Raw genomic sequence first — 8,737 nt, forward strand, 5'->3', positions numbered from 1 at the left:
GGATGGAGTGCCGTCACCTAACGCCCCGTGCTGACGCTGTTCTGCCTCTTGCACGGAGCTGGGCGGGGGCCTCGGCTCCGCCACCCTCTGTACAGTCCTCCGCGCAGCTTCGGAATCGTGATGGCGCTCCCCCACGCTTGGAGACCTCTCTCTGTCAGCCAATTGGAGCGTGACTAAAGCGTTATGGACAGACAGACGTGGGCTGTTATAATATTACAATTCTGATAGGTGTCGTGCAGATGTGTCTCAGCAAAAGCTTGGGAATGGGAGTGAACCAGTTTCCCTGTGGACTTGGGAGATGTCATTTAGCTGGGGCCTCTGTCCCTAGGGAAAAATACAACTCTGAGATGGAGGAGCACTGCTCATTAGGGGAGTGCAAAGTGGGCCTGATCCGATTTGGATTCGGCCCAAATCGGGGACAGCGATTCGATTCGTTGACTGGGATCACCGTCTCCGATTCAATTTGGCCGAATCTGAAGATTTGATGCTTATTCGGAAATAGAAAAAACTTTTAAAGCTCTGTCTATATACCTCAAGGTACCAGTGCGGCTTGTGGATGCTAGGGTGCATGGAGCTTCCCACAGGAGTGGGGGGTGGCCCTCCATGTGCTCGGTGCCGAACCTGGAAGTAGACAGGGACTACTTCTGGGTTGTCTGGAGGATGTGCAGACCGCCCCCCCCCCCCGTGCTCCCCTGGCTTGGCAATCGGCCACGGGAGGGCCAGGGTGCCCCCCAGACCCATGACTTGTACATGTCATGCATAAGTCAGGCTTCTGCTAGGTGCATAGTTTGCCAGACTCCATGTGGCCTGTCAGCAACTGACTCTATCTACAGCCTATGGGAGGAATCACCCTGCAAACCCCTCCCTCTTGCCACCTCTGCCTCCTGTTATCTACATTACAGGTAACCTTGTGGGTAGGCTGCTGATAAGAGAGGCAGAAGTAAGTCTATAGCCCCACCTTTTCTTTGTTTAAACCTTGAAACAGGTGAACAAACCTTTACTCCAAAGTCTAGCTGCCTATCCACAACCACACAACATAGGTGCTCACTTACATTGGCTGGGGAAACTCAGGAGGGGGGGGCACAGATTGGCAGCAAGTTTTCTTGAATTGGTTGAGTTCTCCAAATTTCCCTTCAGCCTATGCCAATATTTATAGATGCATGCTGAGTTACATCAGTTGCTACCACTACTACTTGTGCGGGCCGGGGGCGAGCCGGACCCGTCATTGCGCACGCGGACTGTGGCCAGCAGCCCGGGCACGCGGGGCCGGGGAAAACCGCGGGGCAATGGGGTACACGCACGCTAGAATTAGTCACGGAAGCGTAATGGTTGATGAAAAGATTATTTACTTACACCAAAAGATGTTAGTGGTGTAGGCTGGACAGCTTTCCAGGCACAGCTCCTGCTTGAATCCCCGTTGGAGGATTACGAGAAACTTGGTTGCTCCCTCGGAGTTACTGAAGCTCCGTGGGTTCTGTTATTCAGTTCCCAGGTCCCCAGAGCTGTTAAGACTCCGTGGGTTCGAAAATTGGGTATATAGGATAGGGATACGTCTAGGATTGCGCTCGGCAACGGGGAGAGGCCAGAGGCTGTTTAGACCTCTGTTGCCTGGTTAAGAAAGGCGCGTTGGGTCCGTAAGGGTCCACATCGCTTAGAGAGCTTCACACAGCGCGAAGTCTCCTCCTCTCTCCCTCCGGGTGCGTTTTTTCTTTCCTTGCTCTCCGACTTGGGCGGAAACTACCCAAGGCTTTTGTACGGCTAGCAGGCCAATAGCTAGCCGCCGCGTGTGCCTACATTTAGAGCCGGCCAATAACGTGGCGCAGATCTAAATACAAATGGCGGGAACTCTTTGCACCGAGCATTTCTCAAATGCAAAAAGGAATGCACCGTGCAAAGAAAGCTACAAATCGTCGGGAAACATCTCGTTGCACCGGGGTTCTCTCCCGCAGCAAAGAACTCCACCGTGCAAGGAAGCTGCAATTTAGCGGGAAAAATAATTTAGCGGTGCCGAAGCACACACAAACAACAAATCACAACTTTGGGTTGTGACACTACTACTTAAGGATAAAGCTACAATGTTGCATATGTGGATCATTTTAATGTATAGACTTTCCTTAGCTCCTTTTAGGCCTGGTGCTTTGTTTAATTATTTGATCGTTTCCTTTACTTGCTGACCAACTTAGTTGTCACATCTGCAAAGGTTCATGCTGCAGTCAGTCAGAACAAGGCTTTGGACCTTCTGTTTGCAGCACTTCTCCAGCTTAGCGTAGATGCCTTGAAAACGGCTCAGGCTCGGGCCGGCAGCTGGGTCATCTTATCCTCATCCATGGTTAACGGATTGATGGTTAACAGTATGAACATTTTCCCTTGTGCGAAAGTGTCTGATGTGGATCCTCCCTTTCTCACAGGCCAGTTGTTCTGCTCTTGTCCTTGGAACAAGCTTGTAGGAGAGGAGGTTCAGCATGACCATTGGCTCCTACAGGCCTGGGGTTTAAGGGCCCCCGACAGCTGTCACGTTTGCAACAGGTCCCTGTGTGGGCTGCTGCAAAACAGGTGTGGAAGACATTAAACTTTGCGTTGTAGTTGTATCAGAACTGGCAGAGCCGTCTTGGTTTACTTAGAGCTATACAAGTGACTACAAGGAGGGTTCTCAAAGGAACTCTGACCTCTACAAGTTTATAAGCGTATTTATACTTCAGACAGCGAGAAAAGATGCAGGGTTTAGACAAAGCAACCTTGAAAGAAACAGAAAGAAGTTGATCATTCATTTGTCACACACAAGCAGTTTACTTATTCAGAAAAAAAACACTGTTTTGGGAACAGTTATCAGCTTCTGGTTCAAGGGAAAGAAGGAGGTTAACAGCTGCACACAGAGCTTAATATCTTAAGACAAAACAAGGCACAAAGGTTTTTTTCTTACTGGAGAACATTTTGAAACACATAGCATCAGCATCTTTTTCTCTTCTCTTTCTCTCTTCGTCTCTCCTCTTAGTCAAGTAAGAGACCTGGTTAAACTTAATTTCACACAGGCCTCATTTTCCTGTGCCTAACACCACAGGGCCTGTGAGCCTAATATTTCTGTCTGCCTCTGACTCCCACTTGTCCTGGAAGCCTCCCATGAAACCCCTTGTCCCATCCCAGTTTGTAGCATGGCTCCACCACTATTTCCCAGGTGCCAGGGGAGAGTTGCAAAGCCAGTGGGGAAGAGCTTTCCTTGCTCCCACGCTCCTTATTTCTCTTATCTTGAAGCTGTTTGTCTGTCCCGGTGCTCCTTTTCCGTCCTCCCGCTCACGTAGCCACCCTGTCTCCTCTGTATGCTGGGAGGTGGTGCACATGGACCCCTAAGAAGGACCGTTTGGTTCTGGACTGATACTGCAGCCTCTCTAGAGACCACCTTGCAAAACGCCAAATATTCATTTTTTAAAGAGAAAAAGAAATGAAAAACCTGTTGTTGAGAGAGCACCACAGGACAGCAGTTCAGTGCCAGCGGGGAGTTTGGGATTTCTTGTGTAAAATAGTATAATAGTGAAAATGGGGTTGAATTGATGGTGTTATTCATTGTGTACTTATTCTGAAAAACTTGAATCTGTACAGTGATGTATCCATTAAGGGTGTGTATGTATAATACACACCATACTTAACACAGTGGTCCTCTTACTATCCGTCTGTCTCTGTACACGGGGATAGTGATATAGATATTCACCCGTCATACTTGTGTATAACCGTCTCCTAGTGGCTGTAGTTAATACAGACAGAATAGGTATCCTGTGCAGCCGAACTGTGTGAAGAAAGTCCCGGCTCAGTGCTGCCCTCCTGTGGTTGCGTCCGAGCACGGCGGAGCTCTGTCGGGGGCTCGGTGCTGCCCTCCTGTGGTCCGGTCGGGACATGCACCCAGCACGTGCAGGTGGAGAATAAGCTCTCCTGTGGCCGCGATGAGCAGTGCGGCGGGCCCCCAACCCGGCTCCGCGCTCCCCGTCTGGGGACGGAGCGGGGCTTGGAGCCCGGAGATGAGGGCCGGGAACAAACCCGGGTTCGCGCTGCTCGGGGCGGACACACGATCCCGGGACAGGGATCCCGGCGCGACGGAGCCCGGTTCGGCGTCTCGCGTTTCCTTTGGTCGCTATCAGGAGTGCGGCGATTGGCTGACAGGGCTGTGTGGGCGGGGTCAGACCTAAGCGGACCTTGTCTTTGTTCCCTCTGATTAGCCGCTGCCGCAGGAGGCGGGTCCAGGACTCGCCCGCCTTATCCGCAGTCTGATTGGCTGTATTGGATTAGTGAGAGGAGTGGCGATTGGTCCGACTCCTGTCCCCAACGGAGCCGTTCAGCTGGCCGGGCGCAGGCGTGTGCCGCGGGGAAGTGGGGGGCGGTGTCCCCCTTTGCCCCAAGCCGCGCGCCCCGCTTCCGGACCGGTGCTGCCTGGCGGGCTCCGTTCCGACCTGTGTCGTTGCCAGCAAGATTTCCACGGAGTTTCCCCTTTTTGAAAGAGAAAAGAAAAGCCCGTTGTTCAGTGAGAAGCGGAAGGGATCACTTCAAGTCTAGGGGAGAGTGGGGAACATCGCTGTAAATGAAGTAAAATATTGAGCCGAGGGGATTGAAGTGACAGTGTTAATCGTTGTGTGCTTACTTTGGGAAATTGAATTTGTACAGCGATGTGTGTAATAAGGGTGTGCGTGTGCGTGGGGGATAGGTGCCATAATTGGCAGTGAACCCACTACTGTTTACAGAAGGGGAAATCGAGATAGTTGTCGTCCAGACCTACAGTGATAAGTGCAGCTCATACATCTATAACAGGGGCATTGTGCACCCATAGCGCGCGTCAGAAATACACTTGTGGGCGCAGCACCCGCCAGATGAAGGCACGGAGGGGAAATCCCTGCTGAGTGCTGCCCTCCTGTGGCCACGCCGGGCATCGCAGCGCGGAGGTACCGCCGGGAACAAGCCAGCTCCGTGCTGCCGTGCTGTGGCTCACCCGCGGCCCTGCAGCCCGGCTGTAGGGCAGAGGAAATAAAGGCGGCTCCGTGCTGCCCTCCTGGGGCTGGAGCGGCGCTTGGAGCCCGGAGATGAGGGCCCGGAACAAAGCCGGCGCCGTGCCGCCCTCCCTGCGCTTCAACCTGCGCGCTGCAGCTGGGTTTTCAAGCCAAAGAAAAGAAAATATTCCCCTGCGCTACTTCCCTGTGCTTTAATCTGGGTTGCGCGGCAGCGAGAACACGAAAAGCGGCTCCGGCCGCGCACCTGTAGCTCAGGCAGGCGGGAGATAAAGGCAGGGAGAAAAGAAAAAAGACGTGGCTCGCTCGGCCGGGGCCAGGCGGGCTCGCGCTGCCCGGGGCGCGCACACGATTCCCGGGACATTGATCCCAGCCCGGGGAGCGCGGCAGGCCGGGGATCGGAGTCTCGCGTTTCCATTGGCCATATTAAGACATGAGGCGATTGGGTGGAGTTGCCACTTGGGCGGGATCAGGGCCGCTCCGCCCTTCTTTGCTCTGATTGGCCTCTGCTGACGGAGGCGGGTTCAGGCGAACGCCCTCCGCTGGCCCGGGCACCCGAGCGGTCGCGGAGCGCTGCGGCAGGCTGCTCTGACTGCCACGGCGGGGCGGGAGGGAGATTGCGTTCCCCACCCTGCGGGGCCTGTCAGGCTCTCTTCTGAGGCTGGTGTTGAAGCGTGAAGCTGTGTCTGTCCCAGTGCCCTTTTCTCTCCTACTCCCGCCTGCGTAGCCTCCCTGTCTCCTCGTCATGCTGGGTGGTGGTCTAAGGGGGTGCACGTGGGCCCCCAAGAAGGACTGTTTGAAGCACCACGAGACGTCAATTCAATTGTACGGGAGAGTTTGGGATCTTTGGTGTAAAATAAGGTAATACTGAAAGCAGGATTCACCTGACCGTGTCATTTATTGCATACTTACTTTGAAAAACCTGAAACTGTAAAGACATGTATCCAATAAGGATATGTTTGTATGTGATCCTGTTACTCTCTCTCACTCTGTCTCTATAGGTGGGGATCGGGATATAGATATTAATGTATTCTCCCGGAGCAGCCGGGATTTCAAGCCAGAAAAAATAAAAACGTGTCGTATGCTGCTCCCTTTCTTTTGAACCTGGGCTTTGCAGCCAAATCATGAAGACAGAGAGAAAAAAAACCCAGCTCCGGCCGTGGACCTGTTGCTTAGGCAGGGAGGAGATAAAGGCAGAGAGAGAAGACGACCACAGGCCCCCTCGTTCGGGGCGTAAGTCGGGCAGTGCCCGCGGCGGACACGTGATTCACGGATGTGGATTCAGGGCCGGGGAGCGCAGCAAGGCCGAGCCAGGATTGGAGGCTCGTGTTCCTATTGGCCAACATGAGGCGTGCAGCGATTGGGTGGAGTGGCCTCTTGGGCGGAGTCATGACCACTCCTCCCTTCGCTTTGATTGGAGTGCCGGGGGATGCGGGACCAAGATACTGAGTTAATTGTTCCCATTCTGATTGGTTACCGGGGACTGGAGGGTGGTGTGCGGGCTTCTGTGCGCCGATTGGTCCGGCTCCGATCCCCAGCGGCCCCGCTCAGCTGTCCGCGTGCGCCTGACGGCTCTGCGACCGGATGTAGCGGCGACCACGTGCGGGAGATCGCGCTCCCCATGGCGGGAGCGCCCGGCGCGGCGGTGCTAGCGCCCACGTGTGAGGGAGGCGCGCGGGTGGGGCCCGGGGCGGAGCAGGCCGAGCCGCCGGGCGTGACCCTCGTGTCTGCCCGGCCGGCGCTTGCCCCGCGGAGGCAGCAGCGCTGCGGGAGGATTTGTGCGGGGAGCCGCCGCCCGGCCGCTCCCTCCAACAATCGCCCCGCGCCTGCGCCGTCTCACCGCTCCCGCCGCGGGGGCGCCCGACGCAACGCGGCCTCGTGCCACGGCGCGGGGTACCGCGGGCGGGGCGAGGGTGTTGCGGGGCGTCGTCTGCACCGGGGCGGGCTCGTGGGAAACCCGCCATTTTGTGTGATGTTTTGGAGGCGTTTGTACGGAAACGTTTGTGGAAATGTGGCGACAGCAGGACAATTCCGTGGGGATTGGGAACTTTATTGTGGAAATGTGTGCAATTAGGGGGGTGTTCCTTTGTTTGTTTGAAAACTGATTATTCTGTGCGGTGATGAAGGACTCTTTGAAAAATATTGTGACTGTGTGTGGAAAACTCATGATTTGAGAACTGTTTGTGAAAATGTGTATGGAAATGTGATGTTGTGTGAAGAAAATTGGGTGGATATTTTAGGGTCACGGGAATATTTTTGTGTGCCTGGTGTGTTGTGGGGCCGATGGAAAACTGTGTGGTGGTTATGTTGTGTGAGGGAAACGGGGTGGAGATTTGGAAACCTGTTTTCAGGGCATGTGGTGGTTTTGTGTGGAAAACCAGCCCTTTTGTGTTGTGACGTGAGAACTCGTAATGGACATGTGCTGCGCCGGGTCCGTGAGGGTCATCTTATCCCTGCGGTGCGGTAAACGGTGCGTGCGTTTTCACTCGCATGAAAGTGTCTAACGCGAGTCTGGCCTTTTTCCCAGGCTGCTCCTCGTGCCCCCGTCCTTGGAGCCGGCGTGTCAGCGAGGAGCCGCAGCCACAAAGAACTGGGGCTTGGGGCCAAAGGACCCCCAGGAGCTGTCGTGTCTGCAAGGGTCGCTCCGGGCACTTAGACGGGTGTGCGGGGCCTGCAGCGCTGCCTCGCCAACAGCCGAGGCGCCACGGGCGACAGGTGAGTACGTGTTTCTGCTTTGACACGCTCACTGGACACTCGGTTTCTGCCTGGACACACATTGTCCACATGTCCTGCTCCAGCGGTAACACCTCCAGTGACGGCAGCTCTTTCCTCTAACTGCTGGTAGCACCCCCCACAAACAGTGACCTGCACGTTGGTTCGCAGGATGCTGGGGGCCCAGATCCCACAGATTTTGTATTCTCCCTGCCTGTGCCTGGACCAGGTGCTGAGCACTTTGGTCTGTGCAAGCTTCAGCACTTGTTAGCCACACAGCCCCTGGGACCGTGTCCTACGTGAGAGCTTCTGTCAGCTTCTCCTAGTCTCGTGCTTCCTCAGAAGGCTTTTGTGAGATCCCCTGTCCTGTCCCAGTCTGCAGCAGGCCTGCACCCCTGTTCCCCAGGTCCCTTTAGAGTTGTAGGGGAGGGGGGGGAATGCTTCTTTGTCCCCTGCTCTTTGCTTCTGTCAGCTATAAGCTGTTCATCTGTTTTTGTTTTGCTTTTCCCTCCTCTGTCTGTGCTGCCACTGCCTGGCCCCTCTGCTTCCGCATGGCCGCACTATTCTTGCTGCAGCTGCCCCAAGTCCGCACCTGGGTTGCCCTAGAGCTCCTCTCTGCTGCCATTGCTTTTTTCCCGGGCCAGGAGACGAGGGCAGGTACCAAAATTGGCCCTGCGTCCTCCCCGCTTCAGGTCCTTCAAGCCAGGCATGGAGCATGGGCGGGGGGCGGGGGGGGGGAGGCCTCTCAGTGCTGCCGCCCTGTGACTAACGCTGGGCATTGCAGCCAGGAGACAAAGGGGCAAAAAACTCTGCTCTGCGCCAGCAGGGATCTGTGTTTTCCTCTTCCCACCGAATAGTGAGACACCTGTACGTGGCCCCGGCATTCCCTGCAGACATGGGTCACCTGCTGGGCTGCAGAGGCCCTGGGGAACGGCAACATGTTGGGAGCCCACAGCTGGCAGCCTGCTGCCCATTATGTACAGATGTGGGGGCATGGGTCCCTCCGTCCCTCGGAAGTACGTGCAGCAGCAGGGAGCTGG

The 8,737-nt window shown here is 55.4% G+C and overlaps 1 long non-coding RNA gene across 1 annotated transcript; it reads left to right on the forward strand.

Annotated features, from left to right (window-relative positions):
* The first annotated feature begins 4,235 nt into the window (after window positions 1-4,235).
* On the forward strand, window positions 4,236-7,740 carry LOC132251240 (uncharacterized). Its single transcript, XR_009463161.1, has 3 exons — window positions 4,236-5,846; window positions 5,987-6,646; window positions 7,513-7,740. It is a non-coding gene; the product is annotated as an uncharacterized LOC132251240 (long non-coding RNA).
* The last annotated feature ends 997 nt before the right edge of the window (window positions 7,741-8,737 follow it).

Source organism: Alligator mississippiensis, chromosome 6 (genome assembly GCF_030867095.1).
Source record: "Alligator mississippiensis isolate rAllMis1 chromosome 6, rAllMis1, whole genome shotgun sequence".
Lineage (NCBI taxonomy): Eukaryota > Metazoa > Chordata > Crocodylia > Alligatoridae > Alligator > Alligator mississippiensis.